Genomic DNA, 27,138 nt, shown 5'->3' with positions numbered 1-27,138 from the left:
GCTACACGTTCTTTCTCAAACAAACCAGAGACACAAACCCACGTGGGGCTGGGGACAGACAGGACATGCTAACCCTGGACAACTGACCTGTATTCAGGCTGCAGCTCTGCCCACCGTGTCCCAGTGCTGGGGAACAGGACAATGACACTAAACAGGGACCCTCCCTGGCTCTGCCTGCACCTGCATACACACAAAACTCACATAAAACAACCCCCCAAAAATTATTTAATCTCAAAGCTGCCTGGGCTGAGAGTGCTTCTCTGAAACACGGTGCCCTGGAGAGGTGGGTCATGTCACTGCTGCCTCCTGTTTCATTCACCCAGAGTCAAATTTAACCTGCTACAGCTTTACACCAGGCACTCTCAATTTAATGATTAAAATACCTTGCAGAGGATTAACTGCCAGTTTCCACTCTTAATCACCATTGATATAATGAGATGACAGCCAGCTTCCCAAGGAGGGGCCAGGTCTGCCAGGAGGGCTTGCTCTCCATTTGGCAGAAGCTTAGGAGCTCATGGGGGATGGAGACACAGGTGGAATGTGCCTGTAGGAAAATGGACTCGTCCTCAGAGCTGAAACAAGAAAGGTGAGGGAGAGATGGAAAGAAACCTTAGAGACATCTGCTCTGGGAAAGCCTTCACCCAGGTGCTGCAGCACCTGCAGCCCATTGGGACCATGCCCCTCCAAGGGGATGAAGACCAGAGGCACATCCTACCCCAGGCAGCTGGGTCACTGCCAGGGCTTTGGGGCTCAGGGCTGCCCTCCCTCCCTCCAGCTTCCAAAATAAAGATCAGAAATTAAAAATTTACTTCATCAAGCCATAAATCTCTCAATAAAAGAAACACTCAAGCAGCAGGAGAGCACCAGACTTAATCCTCAGATAGCTTCAACACTCCTTTTGTTCCAGCAGGAGGATGGCTTGTGGAGAGGACAGCTTCCCATGGGAAGGCTCCCACCCCAGCTCATCTCTGTCCTGCCAGTACCCAAGCCCATGGCCATCAACCCCAATCCCAACCCCAGGATGGGTTTTGCCACCTGTAAGGAGCCAGCAAAGGCTGTGAACTCCAGTTAACATCTACCCCCTTCCCTCTGGCAGAACTGGGTGTCTGATACTGAGACAATAAATCATATTTTGCCCAGATTTAGAGGAGAAAGGAGCTATTATGAGAAATAGATCAGAAGTGACACAGCTCATTATTGCGAGGTGAGTCCGAGTTGGAGACAAGGGCAAAGTTAATAAAAAAACGTATCCAATCCACAATGGTAACTTTAATTGTTACCACTAATGAAGCCTATTTAGGATGGATTATGTATCTGGTACTTCAGATGCAGCTCTCGATTCATCTTCTGCCTCAGATGTCTCATTGCATCAGATCCAGAGGCAGAGGGAAGGTCATTCCCCTTCTGCTCAACAACAGGGGGTGAAACCAACTTGTGCACAATCCCTCAACCGAGAGGGCAGGGACTTCAGGAAGATGCTCATGGGGCCCTGCCCTGGAGCAGCCCCCTCCTCCCAGCTGTTTTTCTAGGCACACTTCTGGAATTAAGGACAAATTGTAATTACTTTCCTCGGTAACAAAACCTTTGGAGGAAAGGGCTGGTGATAGATTTCAGGCTTTATGGGAGCTGACAGGGAGCATTATTCACGCTGCACCAGAACTGGCACCTCGTCAGCCACGGAGGTCTGTGGTGACCATCCCCTGGGGCACCAGCAGACATCCTGGGGCTTTTTTTTTTTCTTCTTAATATGAGAACTAAGCACATTGTCTTGTTCAGTTCCCTCAGCCCTGCTGAGTGGTGAGCCCAGCTCTGGCACATCACCTCTGCTGGGCAGGACAAGGGGCCACCTCCTCCTGCCCAGCACAGGAGCTGCCCTGGGGGAAAACCCCAGCTCCACTCCAGGAGATGGTGAAGCCAAAGCAAGGAGAGACACTGACCTTCACAAAGAGCAGACAGTTTTCTAACACTGAATATAACAACACACCAGACGATGGCATCCAGGGAGGAGGCAGAGCCTGTCACAGCAGCCTGATGCCAGTTTGGGGCAATGAATTTCAGGGTCCCTTCCCCTCCTGTTCTATGGCCACATCAATAACATTCCACCACAAAGCAGCTGAGGATGCACCTGTCTGCAAAGAGCAGCCACGTCCCATCCCTAAGGATGAGTGGAGCAGGAGGGATGCTCTGGTGTGTTCCCACCATGGGGGCAGGACCCACACCCTCTGCTCAGCCTCAGGAGCCTGCTTGGCACATCCTGGTGACCACCAGGAATCAGCACCAAGATGTTTCTGAATGTGGACAACGTCAGTGTCACCTGCTCTGGATGGTGAGAGCAGCTCATGGAGCCCTGAGCTCCTGCTTCCTCCTGGGTTGGCATGAGGCAGCTCCTCAGGTGTCAGTAATTCACTCCTGTTCAGTCTGGGCTGAGCTGGGTGTAGCCATTCCTTAATTATGGTGTAGTCATTCATTATCCTGGCTGTGCATTAACTGCAACGACTGCAGCAGCCTCCCCTGAGCAGGGAGCCCTTGGTCACCCAGCCTCAAGTGGGATCATTTCCCTTGTGCCCCCATTGTCCCTTCACAGCAGCACTGCACACATGGCCAGCAAATGTCTCTTCAGCTCACACAGGATTTTCCACAAGGCAAATCAGGGCAGAGGAATTCATTGCGAAGATTATTTCTCAGCATTCAGGTGGGTGCCACAAGTGTGCCCTGAGGAATTATTGGCATTGCCCTTTAGTAGGACACAACAGCACTGGTCAGAGCAGTGGGAGCTGGTGCTGGGAAAGAGGGGCTGGCTGCCCCAAGGACCCCCACACCACCCCCCTTTCCCAGCATGAGTGTGGGAAGGTGCACTGAACTTCCCACAGGGTGCAGGACCCCCAGCAGCCCCCTGTGCTCCAGCTTTGCTCACTCTGAAAACAGGAGACTGAAGTCAAGTGAGTAATGGGAGCACTGAAAGCCTGAGATGGATGGATCCATCTCATCTTCCACCCATTGTACCCATCACACCACTCTTATTTTATCTCTGTCTCCCTTTAAATAATGCTGCTTCCTTTCCACAGGGGAGGGGAAAGATATTTTTTTTTTAAAAAGACAGATTAAAAGGAAAAGGAGGTGACTGGGGAAAAGGATAATTATGTTCCACAAAAATTAAGGAAAAGAAAAATGATATAAAGATATTACTTCTCGTATTAAAGGGTGTTTTATAATGGACCTTTAACGCATTCCATCAAGTAAACCCAACACATTTATTTGAAGTGCTTAAGAGGAACCTTCAATCAATCATAGAACTTCATTTTTACACTGTAATGAATTCAATTGACCTTTGTGTTCCCAAGACACGTGGCTGAGGCAAGGGGGGAAGGCTCTGGGTGCCTGCTGCCAGTGCCAGGCTGCAATTCCCCGTGGGCAGCGTGGCCAGAGGAGATGCCCTTCACATGGGCAGGGGGCTGCAGCTGCACTGGAGAGCTCTGCATCTAAGGAGTCTTTGAGGAAACTTCAGAGGTGGCCCTGGGGGGAGGAGGTCAGCAACCACAGCAAGAACAGACGTTGCTGGAAATTCGCTCAGAGAGGGAATTTCTGTACGAAATCCTGAGATTAAACCTCTGCTCTCAAAGCAATTATTACCAGCTAATGTAAGCTGGGATATTGCCTCTCCCTTCCCACTGATTGAAATCCCATCTCGTCCCCCACGTCGCAAATAGAAGGGCACTCACTTAGTAACCCATGAAAAAGGAGATGAAGCCTGTGGCTCAAGTTTCCCCATCCCTGGGCAGTTTGGAGGCATCATAAGCCCACACAGAAGTGGAGCCAGAGGGATTTGGGGCATCTCATTGCTTAGGGATGGCAAAACCTCCAATGTGGGAGCCTTTTGGGAGCATGGGTCCATCTCTCCTGCACTGATACACCAGAGTAGTCCCAGGTGAGGTGCCCCATTTTCCATGCCAAGTCCTTGGATCACCCAGTGACATTCCCAGTCCCACCCCATCACCAGCCACTGCCCAGGCTGGTTCTCTCAGAGGTCCAGAAGACCTTGCACCAGCCAGATACCTTCCCCAATGCCCCCCAAGCCTCTGCTGCTCTTGGGGGGAGAGTGACAGCCCCTCTCCAGCCTTTCCCCCCCAAGTCATCTCCTGGATAAATAACAGAGAAAGATGTAATAAAATTGGTAGTTAAAAATACAGAAAAGGCATTTATTATTGAGGGAAGAATCCCTTGAATTGCACCCGGGCCAATTAACATTTATACAAAGTGCACTCATCACAAACATATATTAACCTTTGAAGCATATATAAGAGCAATTGGAAAGTATATAATGAGAGCAGAGACACCAGAGCACTAGACTTCCCTACTGCAAATGCCAGCCTTGCCTCCTCTTGGTTGGATTTTGAAGCAGTTTCCCCACAATTTCCAGTTTTTCTGGAAAAAATATAAATAAATCCCAGTTTTTCTGGTAGGTTCTTGCCCCCTGGTCAGAGCCAGGGGAATCAACCACCCTGCCAGGGGCTGCTGGCTGCTGCCCTGGGCTCTCCAGCCCTCTCCCCTGCTCTTCCATGGCACTGCAGCCCCAAGGACCAGGGACCAGTCCTCATGGTGAGCCACAGCAGAGAGCTCAGAAGAAAAATTAAGCATTTGCTCCAAGATTTAAACTCAAATAGGAACCAATATTGCTCCTGAGAGCAAAGAATGGCAGCCAGGATGCTGAGATGTCCTTCATTATTCCAGTCAGCAGTGTCAGATGCTGGCTTTTTTATTACTATTATTATTTTAAATGTGAATAGTGTGAGAGACCCAGTGACCTCAAGGAAAGCAAGAGGAATGTGAAAAACACCTGGGCAGCACTTAAGCTGGAAAGATATGACATGGTGTTGATCTCTAAGTGCCATCTGGGTTGGGAGAGGGAAAGGGAAGAGGAGGAAAAGAAAACTTCAGCAAGAAAAATGATATATTTCTTCACACCTTTTAACCTGTGTGGTAAGTGGTCAATGTCCTGCCTCATTTAAGAGGAAACTAATAATGATCAAAACCCACTCCTTGGCCTCCCCTGCCCCCACTTTGTTACTCAAACCAACACCTGCCCCTGCAGGTCATTCACACACCAACTCTGCAAAGCCCAACCCTTGTGCAGGCTCAGGCTGCAGGAACAGTGCCAACCAGAGGGCAGGACAGCAGCCTGCACTGCTCCATGTGAATGTACAGGCTTTTATATGCAGTATTTGGGTTTATAGATATTATAGTAAATCTAGAAGTTGATACCCACACACACAGGAGCCCTCAGGGAGGTTCAGGGCTCTCTGCCCTGCTCCCCCAGGCTGCACAGCCCAGGTCTCCCCACTGCACCCCCAGCAACTCAAGCCACAGCTGAGTCCAGCGAGGGGTGAGGGGAGGAGAAGGGGAAGGATTCACTCCAAGAGCCATCTCCCAACCCAGGACTTTTCGCTTGCTTAGCAATCAAGAAGCACTTCAGATTCCAGTTGTGTGCACCTCCTCATAAATCCTCCCAGAATCAACAAAAGCCAAAGTCATTTAACTCGGCACTAGCAGAGAAGTGAGCAGGAAGGAGCCCGGGCATGGCAGCGAGCACAAGACCTTCCCCAGGAACAATGAGGAGCAATTATGCTTATCAGGAGCTGGGGTGGGATCCGGCATGTCTGCAGGCTGGTGCCAGTAATCACAGTTAATTTTGCAAAGTCTGGATGACATATAGGGAAGATTTAGATGTTCTAATTACTCCTCTGAATACCAGGGGTGCTGCTGATGAGGGAGGCAGGCACATGCACATCCCCACACACGCACTCGGAGCCAATTAAGAGAGAGAAACAGCAACAAGGAGCCAGCAGGCTCACAAGCTCTTTGTAAAAAACAGATCTAAGCTCACAGAATCAACATCAGGGGTTAGAATGGACCACAAAAGATCTAGTCCAGCCCCCCTGCCAGAGCAGGATCCCCTAGAGTAGGTCACATAGGAACACATCCAGGTGGGTTTTGAATGTCTCCAGAGGAGACTCCACAACCTCTCTGAGCAGCCTGTCCCAGGGCTCTGTCACCCTCACAGTGAAAAAGGTTTTCTTCATGTTTACGTGGAGCCTCCTGTGCTCCAAGTTGCACCCATTGCCCTTTGTTCTATCCCTGGACATCACTGAGAAGAGTCTGATGAGGTCGCTCCTCAGTCTCCTCTTCTCCAAGCTCAAGAGACCCAGCTCCCTCAGCCTTCCTCATCAGGGTGATGTTCCACTCCATCATCTTTGTGGCTCTGTGCTGGACTCTCTCAAGCAGTTCCCTGTCCTTCTTCAACTGAGGAGCCCAGAACTGGACAAAATATTCTCACCTTGGCCTCACCAAGGCAGGGTAGAGGCAGAGAAGAACCTCTCTCAACCTAATAACCACACCCCTTTCAATACACCCCAGGATACCAAGGGCACATTGCTGATTCATGGTCATCCTCCTACCCCCCAGGTTCCTTTCCCCTACCCCGCTCTCCGACAGGTCAATCCCCAACCTACAAGCTTTGGTGACCAACACCATTTCTGGACAACTTGCAGAGAACCAGCACAGGATTCCCACAGCAAAGCCCAGCCCAGTCAGAGCTGCCCAGACAAGACTCCTCCAGGGCCAGCTCCTCTCACCAGCTCCCCCAGCCCTGGCTCACCTGGGGCTGGTCCCTCCATGGGCTGGAATCCTGGATCCTCCTCAGCACAGGACCAAGATCTCAGCAGGCAGCACTGGGAATGTTCTGAGCCACTCCAAAATACATCTCCATATACTTATTCCTAACTTAGGACCATAAAAGCTCCACTAAACCCCTCATTTGGGGGTTTGTGTGCTTCTGGGTCAGTCAGATTCTCCTCTCTGCCCAACAACACCTCCAGACCCTCCTGGGCAGCTCCTTCCTGGTCAACATCCTCCTGCCCACCAACCCTGTGAGCAGGGCAGAGAACCCAGCCCCTGGCAGCAGTCTCATTAAGTCACAGCTGTAAGGACTAATTTCTTGTTATTAGAGCACTGAACCAGATGGAGTTGCTGATTTAATCACAACCTTTTTCCTGACTAGTCTGAAACTCACCTACAGCTGACCAGAAAGCTCTTAATAGGACACAGGTGCCTCTCCCGTCTGCTCCTCCAGGCTCTGCTGCTAGCAAGTTCCTGGCAGAGGAATGTGGAATAAAGAACTCAAGCCTATAAAAATGAAGTGGGCATTTAGTGGGAATTACACAGAAGATCCAGCAGCAGAAATTTGGAGGTGCCTTAGTCCTGTGAGCTGCACTGAGCAGGCTCTGCAAGGAGGGACCCAACAGTGATGGGAGGGACAGTGGCTGGACAGCAAGTGCAAGAAGCAGAAGTACTAAACAAGGCCTGAGAACCAGTGCTATAATCAACGTTATTTATTGCAGAAAGTGGCATTAATATTGCTACTCTTATTAATACATAAAGCTGTAGCAATATTTCTAAGACAGCTGCAAAACTCTGCATCACTATTAATGCTGACATTCATGTATTAATAACACATTGTCCCTGGGTTGTTGGGGCCTTATGCTTCCCTGAAATATTTTTTTCACTAAGTTTTGTTCACGTTTGTTCAATCCTTCAGCAAGTAGTTGTGTCTAATCAGTAATCAGGGCCCAATTTCCTTAGACAGCAGACAAAGAGTGTTTGCCTGGAAAAGTTGGAAGCAAATGAGGCAGCCCCTGGCTATGGGGCAGCCTTAGGATTTATTTGGAAGCAAAGTCAGGTATGATTGAACTGAAAGTTACCTAGGGAGGAACTAGACCCTTTGACCAGCACAAGGCACTCATCTTCCCCCTCAGCCCAGGGGCAGAGCTGTGGGACCAGACACAGCAGCAGAGCAGCAGCAACACAACCATGTGAAACCCTCCAGCCAGGGCTGTGCTTCTCCCAGCACAGCCACCAAACCCCCCCAGCACCAGCTGCAGCCCAGGGGGCTGCTGAAAAACTGCCTGTGCATTTTAGTCTTCACCCTCAGAATCAGAAAGCAGCTGTACCACCCCTTCCTGTACAGAGAAATAGCACCTAGTTAGTAAGTGCTTTAAAGATACATGGCAGCAAACTTGAGCCAATATGAAAGCTAAATCCTTGGATCTTAAATATAAATTATCAAAAACCTCTTTACAAAAAAAAAAAAAACAACGTGAAAAATTAAAGAAAGCTCTAAAAGCACACAGCTGAGTTTTAACCTTGCTGCCACCAGCCTCTGAGGAAGCCCCAGCTGCTGCTGCTGCCTGTGGGCAGCTCTGCCCCGCGGGACGGGCAGGGAGACGGGCAGAGATCTGACCCCAGGGCCCTCCACGCTTCCTCAGTGCCCAGCAAAAGCAAGCAGAGTGGCAGTTTCTTTGAAATTCATGTTGGTCTCAAAGAAGCCGGGGCACAGGGTGCTCCTTCCCAAAGCTTCTGTGATCCAGGGTTGGTTTTTCACAGCTGGAGAGGGAGCAGCTGCTGCGTTGGGCAGAGCTTCCCCCACCTGCCCTTGCTGCCTGGCTCGGGGGCACCCTGAGCTGCTCCTCACACCTGGCCCCGTGGAGATACTGCAGGTTTCAAATAAAAACCTGACTTATCTTGCTGGGGAGAAAGCACTGGCTTTTAAATGCTACATGTTCAAACAGAAAATACTCATCTCAGCCTTTGAAGAGCTTTACACAGAGCACTGCCTCATTTTATCTTAGGGTGTTTTTCCTCCCTCACAATGAAAAGCATCCACTGTCAATACTCATTTAGGTTTTTCCTTCCTTCATGTGCACATGTTTTCATCTTTCTCTCCCTTCTGCAGCTGCACCATTGCCATGGCTTTGACCTCTCAGAGCCAGCTGGGGCTGGGGGAGCCCTCCTCACACAACCCGTCCTATGAAGTCCAGCATCTCCCAGGAGTTAAGACCTCTCTGTGAAGGTCATTCTCCCACTCTCAGAGGAAGATAAGTGTGCAATAAAACAAATACATGAATGCGTAACTTCAAAATTATAGGGAAGAGACTAAAAACTACACTTGGTAGAACAGAGCAGAGGAGGAGGCTGGAGCCCCTGCAGCCACCACCCCTGGGAGAGCTCCAGGAGCTGAGAGGGACCATGGGCAGGACCACAGCCCAGACCTCCAGACCTTCACCCTGCCTGCACCACTGCTGGGGAGCTGGGGAGGACTGACCCTCTTCTACTTGACTATGTTAAAGATATTATCTGAAAATGCCAAAACTTGCATTGAAATGAATGGGATTTAGATGCTAAAATATCCCTGTGTATGGGGCCCTCTAGGTCTTTATCTTGATTCAATCTTCTTTGGAAGTCAGTGTAGAGTGAAGGATAGGTTTTCATCTAAGATTTTGCTGACTAGAACTCATGGGCTGTAGGTAAATCTCACCTGGTAATATCTTACCTGTCAGAGCCCTTTCAAAACTCTGGGTAGCACAAGCATCCATCAGGGCTGACACATTAATTCAAACAGTGTTATTTTCACATCATTTAAAGACTCTCTTCCCACTTTTGTTTTGCAATTGAAAATATTTTTGAGGCATAAACTGCTATCCTTACCCTGCTGCCTGGAGTCACTGCCATGGTCTGCAGGGACTGTCTGCATTTCAGTCAGAATCAAGCATTTGGAGGGTTTTAGATTTAATCCCATTCAAATGTGCATTTTGCTCAGGATAAAAGGAAGAACAGTGCTCTCTCCCTGAAACAAATCAAGCCCAGGTGATGCTGATGGTGGCAGGGGTTGCTTTACACCTCATTGCATATGCGTGGAATAAAGATAAATCACAGGAACTGGGAGCAGAACTGGGCTCTGGTGACAAGTGACACAGTCTGGCCAAAGCTGCCGTGGCAGGAGGGATGCAGCCATTTAGCAGAGATCCCAGCTCCTGTCTTCAACAGCACTGAGTCATCATGGAGAAGAGGCTGGATCTCCTCTCCAGGAGGAGGTTTGCTCCTGAGGGATGTCAGACCTCTGAGAAAATCAGTGGAAATTCAGGGGTGGGCGACAGAAAAGGCTGCTTCCCTGACTGGGAGAAGACACGGGGCTCCTCCAGGCCAGGACTGAGGTGTTCTCGTTCTCTGGTGAAGTCTGGAAATATCCTGCTCTGGAATTATCTCCCCCAAGCACAGTGAGAGACAGACACCAAGGTGGGCTTCCCAGCCAGCCTGACACAGCTTGTTTATGACGGGCAGAAAAGTCACTGAACACCTAATCTGGAGGTTAAAAAATGGGGGCATGTTGAATGAAAAATTAAGCATTTCTTTTTGTAACATCGATTTTTTCATTAGTTTAAAAAGTGTTCATTTTGAACACACGGGGTGTGGGGGGGAGGGGGAGCACAGAGGATTTAATGAACATTTCCCTGTTAAAATAGTTGATTTTGATGCAGCTCCATATTTCATATGTTCAGCACTAACTGCTGTAGATTTGGGTGAAATATTTAAGGAAAAACAGTTTGCTGAGTTTTTCCCACCCCCGTGAAGGACTCGGGTCACATCCACTCAGTGTTCAGGGAAGGAGCAGGATGGATTTCCCTCCATGCACATTTACCATTTGGTGGGGAGTGTTCTCTTGGGAAGGGCCAGGAGCAGGTCCCCAGGGTGCTGCTGCCTCTGCTCCCCAGCTCCCACCCAGCCCAGAAATTGTAAAATTAACTTAAACGAGCATAAAATACAGGCTGTGAAGCTGAACTGCTGGACAAAAAGGACAGATTCAATTAAGGCACAGCTGGTGCTTTGGGGCATGCAGCTCTGGCCTCGGGGTGGGTCACCTTGTGCTCCCAGGCTTCCAGCATGGGAAAACTCCCTGATTGTGCCTCAGTTTCCCCTCGGCCATGGCCCCCAGTGACTGCTAACCCCAGCCAGTGCAGGCACCCTTTGTTCAGGCGTGTCTAAGGAGCACCAAGCAGTGCAGAAACATTTCAGGGAGGGCTCCTCCCTGTTCCCGCAGCTCAGCAACAGGTGCCTGCAAACAGACACTTCATTAAGGGGTTTTTGATTATACATTGTAATTTAACACAAAGCTGCTTGCCTTTTTTTTTTTTTTTTTTTTTGTCCTAGGACTCAGGAAGGAGCTCTGGGATCCACTCACTTTCTCATCCCTTTGTGTGACAGGCCATGGCTGCACTACTCTGGCCTCAGAAGTTCCCAACGAGAGGGGAAATCAAAGAGGTTGGGTTTCCTGTGTGAGCTTTCAAACACCTTGTGGTTTCTCAGCACATTTTCTTCACTTTGTGCAGTGCATCCACCTCCCTCCTCTTCTTTTCTTCTCTCTAGGAAAGCTGAGATTTCTTTTTAAGTAATGAAATGAGATTTTCCCCTTCCTTCTTTGTTCTGCTCTTCGTTCCTAAATGATTCCTTGTTCCTCTCCTGGGCCCCTGCTGCCCTCTCCCCAAGGCAGCATGAAGGGTGAAACTCTCAAGGCCTCCAAGGACCATCAAAGTCCTTCCCACAGGCTGTGTCTGGCAGTGGCTCATAGGCAGGGCTGGAACAGGCAGAGGTGAGCAGGTTCACTGTATCCACGGGAAGGAGCTGGGGAAACCAGCTGGGATGCAGCAGCAGGAGTTTAGAGCATCTCAGAATTGTTCCGGTTGGAAAAGACCTTTAAGATCCTGGAGTCCAACCACCACTCAACTCTACCGAGTCCCAGCACTAAACCACATTCCTAAGCACCACATCTACATCTCCCCTGGCTCTGCACTCTGCTGAAGCTCCCAGGCCTGCCCACACCACATCTCTCCTGGTCCTGCTCACCTGTTGGTACCCAACAGCACCCTCACTGTGCAGGGAGAGGCCGGACCAGAGCTGCCCTGCGGGTCTGGCCTCTCTCCTGCTGCCCCAGGGCACGGGCAGAGCTGTGCTGCAGCCCGGGTGCTGGCTGGGTGTCTGGCTCTGCAGTTCCTCTGGCAGCTCTACCATGCTGTGCCACAAGGCTGTGATCTCTGCCAGCTGCTAGAAAGCAATTAAGAAGAGATTGCCAAGAGAGCAGTGTCATTGCTTGGTAACCCCAGCAGAGGTTTGGTGCATTGTCTCCAGTCAGGCTGATTTACCCTGACACTGATCAAATGATCTTAATGACTTGTCAGGCAGCCGTCATATCCAAATCTGTTTATGATGAGGACCAGGAAGCAAAAGCAATTAATTTAGTTTGTTTACCATCAAGACGGGCCTGGACACCCCAGAGTCATTAAAAGAAGAAAAGGCGTCTCAGAAAAGCTAGAGCTATTTGATTACAACAGGCATCACGAGCAGGTTTTCTCCAGCACAGCAAAAGACTTTCAAAGTACATAAATCAAAAACTACAGCAGCATGAAATTTGACCAAAGCAGGGCAAATTGGGTGTCCAAAGCCCTGGGCATGAGGGCTTTAATAGCTTTGGGGACATTTAGGGGTGGGTAACCTCTTGGCATGAAATGAGAATTTCTCTGATTTGCATGGCTTGGCTGGAGATCAGCTGCATGTGCAAGCAGGGAGCAAGGGAGGGAATGGGGTGCTAGGGATGGGAATCACGCTTCGAATCAAAACACCCAGGAGAACCAGAGTGCCATGGACACACGCTGGAAAAGCTCCTGGCCTTCAACCCACCCTGAAGGTCCTGTGGGACCTGGGGAAGTCCAGAGTGAAGACAGAAGCAGCAGTTAAAGAGGAAGAGGATGGCAGCGGAGATCCCTGAAGCTCCATACCAAAGGTGCCAAGGTCCAGCTCTGCTCCTGGTCCCACTGTCCTGGGATCTGGTGCAACACCACTTACCCAAGCCTCAGGGCTCTGTTTTTTTCCAGACTGGCACTGTCACAGACACAGCAGATGTTGCACCTAACCTTGTGCAAAGGAAGCTCTGGTGTCACGTTTCCATGAACAACACCCTTCCTAACAACCTGGCACATCCCGAGGAGGCTCAGCCTTGCTGGAGCACTCCCAGCCAGCTCTCTATGAGAGCTAAAGCAGTTTGCAAATCCACACCTCATCTTCTATTCCATTTAAATGATCTACCATCTTTAGCAGGGCTGAGCCTCTCCAGAGCCTGTATCCAAGGCAACAAGAGCTACCAGGGAAAAAACGGATCCAAGAAGTTATTAAAATCACAATATCCTTTCTGAGCAAGGCAGAGATAATGAGCCCATGTTACGCTGGTTCCCTGCACCATGGGCTGGCTACCTGCCACCTGCTGGGTGAAGCTCCCTGGCTGGTTACCAAACACCAGCTTCGTGGAGGCATTTAAGGTCCTGAAGATAAAGAGCAGCACCTCCACACCTCCAAACCTCAGCCCAATCCCATAAAGCCCCAACATTTATTCACTACCTGTGGAACTGGCCTCCAGCACAGGACAGCAACGTTTCTAAGCAGTAGGAAGGGGCCTGCATTTCAAATATACAGCATTTGGGGAACTTCAGGCTGTTGAGGAATCAGTAGTTCTGCAAAGAGGAAAACGTGAAATGCTGCCCATGCAGCACTCGTAGCACAACAGGGCCCATGTGCCACAGATGAGGCTGGACCCCTGGGTTGCTTCTGGGCCTGTCCCTTGGCACGTTCTTCCCTTTTCCATACAGCAGTGGAGAGCAGGGAGATGTGATGAGCTCACACCTGGAGGGACCGATGGTCCTGAAGCTTCTGCATCTGCCAATACCCTGAGCATCCCCCCAGAAACAACCCCAAAAAGTGGGGGCTTTGCATGAGCCTCAGCACTGGGGTGTGAGGGGTGCAGGGCAAGGGCAGCCCCCACCCTCCATGGCTCCCCCTGTCCTGATGGGGCTGCCTGGTGCTGCTGCAGTAATGAATCATTTCCATGTGTGTCACTAAGTGCTTTATAAATCCCAGGATTAGGAGAACATGTCAAAGCGCTCACACTCTGCATGTGCCTGGCACGAGACGAAACCTCCTGGAGCCAGGCTGAGAAACAGATCGTGGGGTAATTTGTTTTGATGTCTCAGGACTCCAGATCCTCTGGTTCCATGGCAGGACAAACTCCTGCTGATTTTACAATGAAGGACAGCTTTGCCTTCCAAGCTCAAAGTCAAAATCTGGGATTATCTTTCCTCCTCACCTCTCCAGAGCAACACACGACGTTCAAGATTTGATTTGCAAAGCGATTGTGCAAACATTTCTCTTTATCCATCCCTCTGTTTGAGCTGCTCAAAGATTTTAAAGCAAAATGCTGATCTCTCCTGGGGTTTATACTGAAACCAAAGGAATCAGCTGAGCATCAATCAGTTCCACGAACTGCATCCAGATTTGCTCAAAAAAGGGAGCGGATTCTCTTCAAAATGAGCCGGTTCGCAGCAGGCAGGCAGAGAGCTGAGCTGAGGTCTGAAAGGGCTGCCAGGGACTTCAGCAAACCCACAGCAAGGCTCAGCAGACCAGGTCCACGTTTCCACAAGGGTCTGGAAATTTTTGTGGGTGTTGAATGTTGTGACGAATATTCCTCAAGTCTCGGTGAGCAGGTTCCAAGCGGATCTGGGTGACAAACGCCTGGCATGAAGGTGCAAACTCTGCCACCCCCAGCAGCTCCTGCCCAGCGCTGTGACAGCTCCACCAGAACCACCCCTGGCCCCACAGCAGAGCTCTGCTCACCTTGGCACAGCCCCGGGTCAGGAACCAGAGCAATTTGTACCAGAACAACTGCATCTGGACAGGGTCTGTCGTGTCTGATGACCACAGCAGAACAACTGAAACATTTCATGATATTCCTCAGCTTGCAAATTGTACCAGAGTAGCTTTAAAACAACCATTAACCAGAATTCACAGCCTCAATCACTGAATCATTAATTCAGTGGTTTTTAGTGTATTTTTCAAATGAAATGTTCAGCAAAGAGTATTTATTCATTCTTCATTGCTTTCTAGCTGTAAAACTAACCAAATTAAATTTCACTCTCAAATTCAAGCAAGACTTCAGAGGTAGAGGCAGTCAAAACAAGCACAGGAGAACAGCAGAAATGTTCATGACATTTGCCCAACCTTTCTGGATCAAAACTCAAGCTTTGATTGCTGGTTTAGTTTGGAAAATCCTGGTTGAATAAGAGAAGCAAAAAGCCCTCATTAGGAACATTTTACCTTTTTCCTTTGTTTTTTTTTTTCCTCTCTCAAAAAACCCAACATTTTGATGGAATGACTTGTCAGGATTGCATCCAGCCATGGGGGGGGGGGATGCTCAGGACTTCCCACCACACCCCAGCCCTGTCCCCCCAGGCTCTGTGGAGCCAAGTACCAGCAAAAGGACAGATCCTCTGAAGAGATGATCACAGCAATGCCCCAAAGCCCCCTAACTATATTTATTTGTTTACCTTTCATCCTCCCAGAGATAAAACATTAATGAGGTTTCTCTAAACTGCAGGCCTGGCTGACTGAGACATGCTGGGTCAAATGCCCCTGAGCCAGGCTTGGGGCTTCACCTCCCCCCCTGCCTGGACGGCCCCGGTGCTTCCCCTCCCCTGCCCACGGTCCCTTCCCGGAGCCCAGCACCCAGGGTCGGACTCTGCACTCCTCCAGCACCACGAGCATCACACCAGGCTGCCCCTGGGCAGGGGAGTGCGGGGACAGTGGGGTGAGGCTGGCACAGGGGGAGGTCACAGCGAACCTGGGGCACCTCCCGAGCAGCTCCTCGTGCTGAGCTGGTCAGAGAGGCGGGCAGAGCAGACCCCGCTGTGGCTGCCCCGCCTCCCCCCTGCAAAGACCCGCAGCCTGACTCGATGCTGGGTTTACTGGAAAGCGAACAGAGAGGAGCAAAGTGGGGCAAGATGCAGCATCTGCAGCCCCAGCCTTGCAGCCAGGATGTGCTCAGGGATGTGTCCAGGACACAACTGCCTCTGCCCTCAGACGCTGACAAGGCTCACAAGGAATCAGGAGACAGATCCTCTGCAAGGGCCAGGAGGGAGATTTTCCTTTTCCTTTTCTTCAAGGGATGTAAATAACGAAAGCAGCAGCAATCAGGCTGCTAGCCCTAGGACAGCATCTCTGGAGCTTATTCTCTTCACCATGGGGGTTTGATGAAGGCAAACTTTCCCAACTGACTGCAGCACATGCAGAAAGAACCTGTTTCCACGGAAACAGAGATCTTTTGCATGTCCAGCATGTGGTCAGAGATGGGGAAAGGTCGTGAAGACAGAGCCTGCCTTCCTACATGGCTGCTGCCACCCCCCTCCCAGGCAGGCACAGTGCATTCCCAACACACACCATCACATCCCAGTCAGACAGCATCTCTTTGGAGAAGAGGGCTGGTGCAGCCACAGTTTCAAGCTGCTGCCAGTGAGCTTCTGTGCAGAACTGGGGTGCTTGTTTTAATTCAAAGAAGTAGGAGATGGGCAGTTTTCATCCCTGTGTCACCTGTAAATTTTAGGGACAACAGCATCTCCCAAGGGAGTACCATGGACAACCATAAGGTGGCTAGTAATCCAGGCAGGACTTAGATACTCAGTCTCTGTCTTGCCTAGGAGAACAAATTGCCCCAAACCAGGAGCTGATCCCCAAAGCTTGCCATTCCTCTAGCCAGGAATAGCAAGCAGGCTCCTTTTACTGGCCCAGGGCAGGACTGAGATGTAGGAAGACATCATGGTTACTGCTCTGCCATGCAGGGGCTGAAGCACAATGGAACATGACCCCTGGTATGCACCAGCATGACCTACCCCCGGTCTGCTTTTAGCTGGGGAGGTGTCAGTGAACTGGTGTGAAGAAAACCTTTTTCCCAGCACCTGAAGGGGCACTCGCCCCAGCCACAGTCCTGGTGATGTGTTCACAGGCAGACACGGGGCACAGGTCGTCCCTTTAATCCCCTTTTGGGGCCACCTCAGTGCAGTGCAGTACTCCCCAGCAGGTAACACCATAGCAGCTCTGCCTGCAGAGGGACTGGAGCAGATGGAATCTGTGCTCTCTCACACTGGGAGGCTCCTGGCTAAGAGCTGTGCAGGGCTCTGAAGCCGTGTGCATCTGCAGCTATACATCTGCAGACACTGTCTGTGTCTATAATTAATTAATGTTTGTACAGTGCTTTTAAGATAAAGTGGCATATAAGTACCAACCATCCTTATTATTAGACCCATCCTGATTTAAACCCATCAAAAGCCAGGAAAATGGGGGTTTAAGAGCCTGGCAGGCTGGTCACAGTGCTGCTGGAACTCGTGTCTTTATGCTCTGCGTTTTACTCCGCAGAGTAAGTCACAAACCTCAGCTGTGGATTTGCAGGCTTAGCCCAGAATTTACTGGCTTTTGTATCTTGAAGGGAGACAGAGATCTCCCATGAAGGGACCTTCGTCAGGGAGTCAGGATAAAATATTCCCTTGGTGCATCAATTGGAGGGGCCTTCATGGCCCCTTTCCAGGCACGTGCACGGGGCAGCATTGCCCCCAGAGCTGGGGGGCAGTGCCCTACTGAGCACAGGGAGGAGTGAGGACAAACCACCTCCTCCAGGGCACCTTCCCCAGCTGTTCTCTACGTCAGAGGTTTTTGTTCCCTCTGTGTTCCTATTATCTTGATAACTCTGGTTACAAAAATACACATTTTAGCTGAGTTCATTCTAAATGTCAACCTCTAAGAGTAGGGGAGGCCTAATTAGTGAGGGGGAAGAGGAATGGGGATGTCGGGAACTTTAATTTCACTCAGTGCAGCCAACCCTGAAGAGAATTCAGAGCTCACTATTAGCTACACACCTTAAATTTGACTCCAAATGTTAGTCAATAACACTAACGAATGGGAAGAAGTCGCAGCACACAAAGTACTAATGCCCAGCAGGGCTCAGTGCAAGGTGCTAACTGGGGGCTAAAGGGGTGAGGCTGTGGATGAACAACCCTCCTCTGCCCGAACCCCAACCTACCCCACCAGCGGGTTTCCCCAGGCTGCAGAGGGGCCAGGGGTGCTGAGCAGCCACCAGAGCAGGGCATGATCCCCAGGGCACAAAAAAAAGGTGATGGAAATGTCATGGAACTGCTCTTGCAGTCAATCAATTTGAGGAAACAGAGGAGATGAGGGAGAAGGGGAGACTGCGAATGCAGAGCTGTGTCCTGCTGTGAGCCAAGGCTGGCTGGGGAGCCCCCCCAGTTCCCCACCTTGTGCCTCACATGCTGCCTCCACCCGCTCAGTACCAAACAGGGAATAATTTATTCCACTTACTTCCGTAACGGCTTTTTTCCTGTTTCAAAAAATTAAGGGCTTTTTAATTTTTACTCTGAATCAGCCCATGCATTGGACCTTCTCCCCTCCCTGCTTACAAACTCCAGGTCTGGAGCAAAATCACCTCAAACAGACTCAACAAGTCCTGCTGACAACCCCTGCAGTACCCTTCTCCATCTCTCCCATATCACAAGCTGTCTCCAAGCTCTGGTTGTTAAACCTGTACTCTCTGTACCAGCATGTACGTGAGACTGTGAATGCACCAGTGGCTTGGACAAGGCAAGGACCTTCCTACGCAACCTGAGAAGCTCAGCATCTTGTAGGATCCTGGACAGCATGACTGAGGAACTGGTGGTTCCCAGCCTAGGAGAGGGCAGCTATGGGACGGGCAGGGGGAGGAGGATGTGGGCAGAGCTGCAAAGGACCCTCTGCCCCCTCTGATGAGGCTTGTGCCACTTCAAATGGAGGCCCATGACACCAACACTCCTGCTCCACACTCAGCAACCGGGATCTTCATTCAGCATCTTCCCAAATCCTGGGCTTACCTTCAGAACACCCCCGGGGAGGGCAGGGTCAATCCCAGTGCTCTCCCAAGTGTCCAACAGTTATCTGCCCTTCTCTGTTTAAAAAGTCAGCATTAGGATTTGGGTTAGATCATTTGAATTCCCCTACTCATTATTTTAAGCCCTCAGTGATCCAGGCATTCTCATTCCCATTCCCCCAGCGTGGAGCCTCTGCCAGGCCCCAGGAAGGGCTGGACCATGGCTGCCATGTGCCCAGCACCCAGCCCAGCACCACGGCAGTGGCTCTGCCCTCCTGTGCTGGGGCAGGAGGCCACGTCCTGCTGACACATCTTCCTGTCCAACCTTTTATCTGCCAGGGGGAGGACGTGGTTTCAGATGCTGCCTGTGAAAACCGTTATGAAATATCAATGATACAATTTTATCTACCTGCAGAACTGACAGGCATATTTCAGCAGTGGTATATTATCAATTATAAGCCTAACAGGGCATGCTCTCCCACTGGATTGTTGAAAAAAATCACTTGTTAAGGGCTGGTAAACCACAGCTGTCTTCTTCGTAGAGACAGCCCTGCAAGAGATGCGAAGCTCCTGTGGCACAATGCTTTTCTTTTGCTTTCTTTTTTCTCTCTTTTTTTTTAATCTCTGATAGAATAGAACTGAATAAGGGGATTTCTATGATGTCTTTACACCGACAATGTTTTACAAAGCAATGAGTTAGATCCTGCCAGAGCAGTGACAGCGTTCATCAAACGGCTCATGCAGATCCCATGGGAAGAGCTGAGCCAGCCCTGCAGAGCAGGACCCCCCTCTCCCCTTCCCCAGAAAGTGCTTCGTGCCCAAGGGAAAGGAGCCTTTTCTATTTCCATCCCAGCCAAGAAAAACCTTGTTTCCAAGAGCTACGTGAGAGGCTGTAGCCCCGTTCCCTGCACGGTGGGGCTGGGGGCTGAGATGGGGCCAGATCCCCATTTCACTGCGCCTTCACTCTCTGCAGCACCCATGGGCTCCTCTCTTGGATCTTGTTTCACTCTCTCACCACCTTCTCCAAACCCCGGGGTGATTCAAGGGTCTCTCTCAGAGATAACGGGTGATAATGCTTCTCCTAATGGGCTCGTGCTTCCCCAGTTTTCTGCTTTGGTGCGTACCCATTGGTGTGGACACGGTGCCAATTAGAACCACTTACAGACAGGATGGGGGGGATTTCTAATTGTTAAAAAGCTTTAACGCTTTCAAAAGCTACAAGAAGAGAGCAAAAAAGAAAAGACTTAATCAGTTTTGCTTTGGAGTTGCCTCAAATGTGTAATTCAATCAAACCTCCCATAGCAGTAAGGATGTCTCTGATATTCACAGGAGCTTTCCAGGGGCTATAATCTCTGAGAGATTTATTCATACTTCTGCATTAGCTTAAGACTATTTTGGAAGAAACATCTCTCCCTCCCATCAGCAGAGCTCCAGAGAAGATATTAATATTAAAACAATTCAATTACTATGACTTGGGGAGAACACAGGTTCTGGGGAAAGGGCAGTTCCTTCCGCTGTGCCCTGACAGCCCTCTCCTTCCATCCCCACATCCCCAGGTTGTTGTTCAGAAAGAGCTGACTGAAAAATTGAACAGAGCTATTGAAGACCACGAGAGGAGGGAGCCCAGCTTGCTCTCCTTACAAACATGTGCTCAGGGCATTGAGCTGCTATTTGTAGGGCCTGAGACCCCAGTGAGACCCCAGTCCTGCCCCCCAGCAGCACTGCCTTCCCAGCTCACTGTCCTGGCCCCAGCCCAAACCCTTCCCCGAACTCCCAACACTAAATCTAGGCTGCACCCCAAGATCTCAGAACTGTCTGAACAGGCACAAGGCTTTGAGGGTGCTTAGAAAAACCAGTCCCAAAATCCTGGTTCTCAGCGCCCTGTAAGGAGCTCCAGCAGCTCAGCCACGGGCAGCACTGGGCAGAGCAGAGTGAGGACTACTTGGCACTTCAAAGGACACATCATCTCCTTACTTCACAAGATCACAAGGCAGAAGGAAAAGCAAGGCTAGAGGACAGATTAACCTTCCTTCTCCCTCCTGCTTCCTTGTTCTATCCAATCTCTCCTTCCCACGCCAGCTAATTAAACATGAAACACAAAGGGGGATGCTGAGCCTCCGCAGCTCCAGCTGCACACAGAGTCATTTGGAGTCTTGCAGCAGGAAATACTTGGGGATGGATGGTGCTGCAGAGGGAACCACCACATGTTCCAGGGGCCAGCACAGACCTGCATGGATGCTGCTCTGCCCCTCCCCATGCCCAGCCCTCCCATTTACTTTGGTGCTGTTATTCTGATTGCACCAAGCACAAGAATAAAGTCACAGCAATCAAATCAAAATCCACCGCTCCTGATTTACCCCAGTGCAAGAGATGAAGGCTGAGCTGCCTTCTGGGTAAGAGGATTGCTCACAAGGTGAGCTGGACCCTGGCAGGGTCACTGCTGCATGACACAGTGCCATTCCCCAGTGTGATACATCCAGTACAGGACCCCACATCTCCAGGGTGAAAAGCCTTGGCAGTGGGAGGGCAGCTCAGACCCCACGACACACCCCATGCTGACATCTCCTTAACCAAGTGTTGATTTCGCTAACGAGTTCACTCCTGTGGGCTGAGACCTGACAAGCTCATTGGAAATGAAGCCTCAAATTCTACCCAGCTCCCAGCCCCACTGAAAAAGGAGCCAGAAGAGGCATAAAATCAAACTGGTGGCAGATAAGAGGGATCAGATTTTGAAATGGAAGCGAGTCAGACATGCAGCTGTCACACTCAGCTGCACGTCTCTATCCATCCATCCTGCTCCATGGCATCTGTAGCTCTGGCTATCAACAACCACATATGAAAGTGCAAGAGAACTTTGAAAGAAAAATAACATCGCTGTGATGAGATTGTTTTATCTTTCCCTGTGGCTCTTGGGGGCAGCAGGCTGAAGGCTGTGATATGTGCAGAGAAACTGCCAGCAGAGGGAAGGAAGGTACCAACAAGGGAGTGTGTATTTTCCCTGAGGACATTGTTCTTTTTCCAGCTTGCCAGCTCCAGTGGGCGCCTGCTGCACATGCCAGCAGGCTGCACAGGATACAACTACCTTTAGAATAATCTCCCAGCAGAGAGGCCAAACCATCTTAGCAGCACAGCCAGGCTGCCCCAACCACAGCTCAGGTGGGCACAGCCCTGCAAGAAAACAAGCAGAAAAAAAGAGCTTGCTCCAAGCTGCTGCTCTGCCCTGTGCCTGCGGCGGGAATTGGTGCCCTCCTCCCATCCTGGCACACATCACACGCTCCCAGGTGAGACATGTAATACTCCTGTGCCAGCAGAGATGCAAAAAGAAGCTATTCCTTCCAGCCTTGCAGGCAGCAGCAGAGGCTGCAAGCTCAGGGAAGGGCCAGGACCCAAGTCTACCACCAGGTAACACAGACTTTGTTACCGTGAGCAGCTATTTTTGACCTAATGATGTGTCCAGTCTCTTCACTTCGCTGATGGGACCTCATCAGTGGGTTTATTACAGCAAATCCAAACACAAATGCACACCACTGGGTTAAGCTGCCCAGGGATGCTCTCTGGATTCTCTGCAACACTAGCCCAGATGGCCTGACCTCCCCTCTCACTTTGTGACTCAGAAAAAGTAGAATAAAGAGACTTTGCAAAGTGGAACAAGATCTTCAGAAGAACAACGGTTTTCTTTTGAAGGTGTATGAAGCACAAGGTATTGTTACTTATCAGAGAGACTCAGGAAGACAACTCAGTGCTCCCTACACCAACACTTCAATGTGTTTATTGTCAGAGAGGCAGCCCTGCAGAAATGAGCCACTTCTGCCGCTCCAGATTTTCCCGGCTTGTAAGAAAAGCAGAAAGTTTTTGTCTGACTCCCATCCAGCCCACTTTCACCAATTCCAAGCCTTGCTCTCCCTCCCTTGAACGTCACTGTTTGCACTTTTATGCCACACCAGCTCCTGAGCAAGGCAGCTGTTCCTCACCTCACCCACTCTCCCCTGACCCATCTCCCTCCCTTACCTAAAAATGCAGGAGAGGCAAAAAGGGGCCAGAGCATCTTGTCCCCAGACCACAGATAATTGCATGACACAAGTGTGAAAGGACAGAGCTCCATCAGCAGGAACTTCCTGCTGGCTTTTGGAAACCAGGTTCCCCATCCGGGAAGGGACAGGGTGATGAGCGATGCCCGGGATGCAGGTCAGTGTCTGGAACGTGCACCTGAACAACAACAAAAGGACACTCACACTGGAACAACCTTCAACAGAAGGAGCGAGGTGACTTGTTTGCCTGTTTTGCTCTTTTAGCTACTGGCCCAACAGTATCTGGATTTTATTCACCCAAGAAAGCATCCCTTGTTTTTTCTTGAGTTTTGTTTGTTTGTTTTCAATATGACACACCCCTCAGCCCTGGGTTTTTATTGCAGTTCCTGCGTGCCATTCATGAAGAAATATTTCCATATCTACATCCACCAACGTGGCAGATAATTGCAGGTACAGACAGGGAGGCAGATGGACAATCTGCTCAGCTCTCCCAGGTTACAGGAAGGCTGCCACTGGGGTACCAAGGTAAGGGAAAGGTGCCAACAGGAATTCAGAGGGCAGATGCCTCCCTCTCTTGCCAGGTTTGGATGAGAGGGGCTAAAGCCCAAACTCAACACCTGAAACACGAGAGCCAAGAGGTGAACTTCTTGGCACTACCTAAGCCTTACGCTGGGCTGAGGTGAGCCCTCCAACCAGGTCACATTCCCTCAGAGTTTTGGCATGTCTGATCACTGCCTAATTAAGGTCACAACATATGATGGTTAAAAATGAAAAATCAGGAAAAATATTCCCACTTGCTATTGCTAAGAGAGTCCATCTTCTGTCTACTTCACAAAAAATTAAGTTTTTCACCTTTTGTGTGCTAAAAACTTAGTTATCTTGTTATAATCCTGAGTGAGGCTTATCTAAGGACTATCTAGATACAGAGAGTACATAGATAAAGTCAGACTACACACCTGCATGCATCTGGGGCCAAGCATGTTTGTGCTCAGAGCAGCAGGACTGGCAGCTGATCAAGGGATGGAAATGCCCCTTCAGGTCCATGCTCACCTGGCCATGGCAACCTGGCTCAGCAGCCCCATGGAGAGAGCTCACTAGTCACAAGCTCTGTGCTCTCAGAGGCAGGGGCTATCTTAAGGCAGCACAGTGACCTGGGGAAAGGCAACTGGCATGGCTGGACTGGTGTTGAGACAGGGGCCTGAGCTGCATTAACACCAGGAAATTGCAGAGAGATGGAGCTGGCAATAACAGGCAACGCTCGTGTCCCATCACACCTGGAGATTAAGGAGCATGTGGAGGGGGCACAAATATGTGGAACTCAGCTGAAAAGCAAAAATGTACCTAAGAATAGTTTTACTGTCTTCAGTCCTCCTGTGTCTGCACTGCTTCTTGTAGCCACCTTGAAGGTGTCTGCTCTTATCTGTGAGGTCCTTGCTGGTTTCCACCCAGCACGGATGAAGAATCCCTGAAGGACAAAGGGGATCCTCTGCTTCTCCAGCAGAGTTCTGTCTGTCCCAAAGGTCCAGCACATCTGGAAAGGAGCTGCCACCCCTTGGGAGCAGCTCAGACAGAGGAGAGAGCTTCCCCAGGAACCAAGCATTTTGTGTCTTAGCTGCAGGTGAGATCCCTCTCCCTGATCATCTCTAACACAGAAACCAAGCAGTGAGGCATTTCCACAGAATACTCCAAACCATCAGAAAATGGACTCCACTGGTTGCATTCAATCTTCCCCTGGAGAACAGAAGCACTCGATGAAGCACAGGCCCAGCTGTATCCCTGAAAGAAAGATTCCTGTATTCCAAGTATTCCAAGAGATGAAAGTGAATCCCCTACACTGAGCAGACCTTTCTGTTCTGCAGAAAAACCTATTGTCAGCCTTGAATATCCACCAGGCTGATGTCTTCAGTTCACAAGCCCTCTCAGTGTTTACTGTTACAACTTTGAAACTTGCAGAGAAAAGTCTGATATTGTTCTGAGGTTGGTTTGATCTTGTCCTTCATGGGCCTTGAAGGTAAATTCACCCTGCTTGCTTCTGTCTTTACAATGCAATTATCAGCCCATTCTAATGGCACTCACCCCAAGCAGAGAGCCAGCATGAAGCTTCTCATCCACAGCCAGGTTGCTCAGTTTTGTGCAGAGCATGTGAATGAAATTCAGCCTTTTCTTCACCTCCCGGGTCAGCTCAAGCTCTTGCAGATCTGGATGTGAAATCCTTTTGCAAACATCAGTTAACATTTCCCTACTCAATTAGACAACTCTCCAGTCATCCCCGTGCTCAGACCAGGGCAAAGTTTCCTGCAGACCAACAAACAGCTCACCTTGTCTCCTCCATGCCTCCCGGCTGTTCATGGACCAAAGCTTCCCCAGCCAAGCAACAACCCCCAGTTATGGGGAGAGGGCTGTTTTTTTCTGGCAGTCCTGGCTCTTGCCAACTGTCCATTTCCTACCACGAGCAGTTGCTTTAGTCTCTGGTGGGGTTTCCACTCCCTTTCAGAGGTACCAAGAAAACAAAGCTGTGAACAACAGTTTGAAAACATATGCCCTGAATCTTTAACTTGTCTTGAGATGGAGATTTTTAAAAACTGGCTCTGGTTTGTGTTTGGAGATGTATGTGAACTTGCCCCTTCCTGGCCTGTGATGCCTTGAAAATGCCAAGTGTTGGTTCTGAGCTGGAAGGAAATTAATTACCAACTAATTTACACTACGTGGCCTGCCCACCACAGCACTGGCTCCCTGGGAGCTGCTCGCACGGGCAGACAGGGTGTGCCTGCAGTGGCCCCCCCTTCCCTGCCCTGCACCCTGGCTGAGCCCAGCCTGGGGCCTCATGGAAGCAGCAAGGCTGGAAGAGATCAACAGCAGTGAAACAAAGCCAGCACAGCTGAGAAACAGCAGCTCAACCCACCCCTGCAGCTCATCCCAGCCCTGCAGCCCGTGTGCTGAGGCACAGGGTGTGTGTTTCACCCACGTGTCTCCATCCACCCCATCTCCCTTGGACAGCGTGGACAGATAAGCAATTAGACCCTAATCAATAACATTCACAGCCCTCCCTGCTTCAAGCTACTTAATTGGCATCCCAGAGTCAGGGGGAAGGCGAAACTAGGTCTTTGAAAGCAAACAGAGGAAGAATCCCCTGCTGCTGGGTTTAGCAAACAAATCCCAGAGCAGGATGTTCTGCTTCCAGCCTCTGGTTCAATACCAGCAGATGGGAGCACTGGGATGGGGATCCGGGCACTGTGCTCCTGCTGGGGATGAACACTCCCCACCCAAGTGTGCTACAGCTAGAGTACCCTCCCCAGCATGGATCTCCACAAGCGTTTGTCTTCTTGTCTGGGGATGCTTCCAGGCTCTATGACCTGAACAGCATCTCCTGTCAGGGAGCTGCAGCCTTGGCCCCAGGAGAAGCACCGAGCATGACTGTCTGCAAGGATGCAGCTGGCTGCTGCAGCAGGACACATCTGCCTGGCTCGTCTGAGCTCTGTCACCAGCCTCCCCCAGGTGCTACACATCCTCTGACATCTGGGCACCTACATATTCTCCTGCCATCATTACAGAAGGATTGTGTCATATCCATTTGGATGTCAGCCTGGACAAGCAGCTCACAGGCTCCTCTCCTCACCTACCAGTAGCAGCGGCTGAAAGTGGGGAAGAGTCTGGGCAGGACTGCATCCACACCCTCTGACTCACCATTCCCAGAGGTTCCTTCCGTTCCCCAGTCACTCACCAGAGAAGACAACCAGGGGGTTTCCATGCCAAGCCACCTTTCTTCCATCCAAATGCTCCTCAGGTCCTCCCAGCTCCATAGTCATGCTGACTCTTGACCTATTTTTAACAAATCAGTAATACAGTATTAGTAAAACATTGTGAACATCCAAATTTACTAAAATAATCTGCATATGAAACAGGAAAGAAATGTGGAATGTTTTGTCTGTGAGATCATTGACTAAATCTTCATAGCTCATGAATGACTAAGTTAACAGGATCTATCCTGCCTTGAAACCACTACCTGGAGCCTTCATGAGCGTATTTTTCTTCTCTCAATGGAAGATATAGAAGAGATTCAGCAGCTCCAACTACAAACTACACTTTTGTTTAAATTGGTCATTTCCCTCAACTTTCACTGCCCCATCGTGGAGGGCTGATGTTAAGCAGGACTCTGAGATCCTCCCCTTCTCCCTGGCTGCGCTGGAGCCTCAGCTGGAGGCAGCTGGCAGTGGGAAGGTGGCAGAGCTGTTAGTGTTGACACTGCTCCGCTTTGCCCGTCACTGTAGACTCCACCTGGGAGACAAAGAGGCAGAAAGTAGAGGCAGATTAAAAAAATATATATATCTTAATATGACAGTTGCTGGAGAAAGGCAGCTTCAGAGCCTGGGAGACAGAAGGTCAGCAGCTGCCCCTGCTGGGCTGAGCTGGGCTGGAGGAGATGTGATGGTTGGGATGGTGCAGGGACACCAACTCCTCCAGGACAAGGATGACCAAAGGCCACTAAGGTGACCAAGG

The 27,138-nt window shown here is 50.2% G+C and overlaps 1 protein-coding gene across 1 annotated transcript in view; it reads right to left on the bottom strand.

Annotated features, from left to right (window-relative positions):
- Positions 1–26,420, bottom strand: part of LOC127393185 (gap junction beta-5 protein-like) — a 49,032-nt gene extending 22,612 nt beyond the window's left edge. The window contains exon 1 of the mRNA XM_051638042.1: positions 26,363–26,420. The gene's annotated coding sequence lies outside the window, so the exon portion shown is untranslated. The remainder of the gene's footprint in view (positions 1–26,362) is intronic.
- Positions 26,421–27,138: the final 718 nt, after the last annotated feature.

This window comes from Apus apus, chromosome 21 (assembly GCF_020740795.1).
Source record: "Apus apus isolate bApuApu2 chromosome 21, bApuApu2.pri.cur, whole genome shotgun sequence".
NCBI lineage: Eukaryota > Metazoa > Chordata > Aves > Apodiformes > Apodidae > Apus > Apus apus.
Note: the sequence above shows the minus strand (reverse complement) of the source record. Positions and strands in the feature narration are given on the sequence as shown.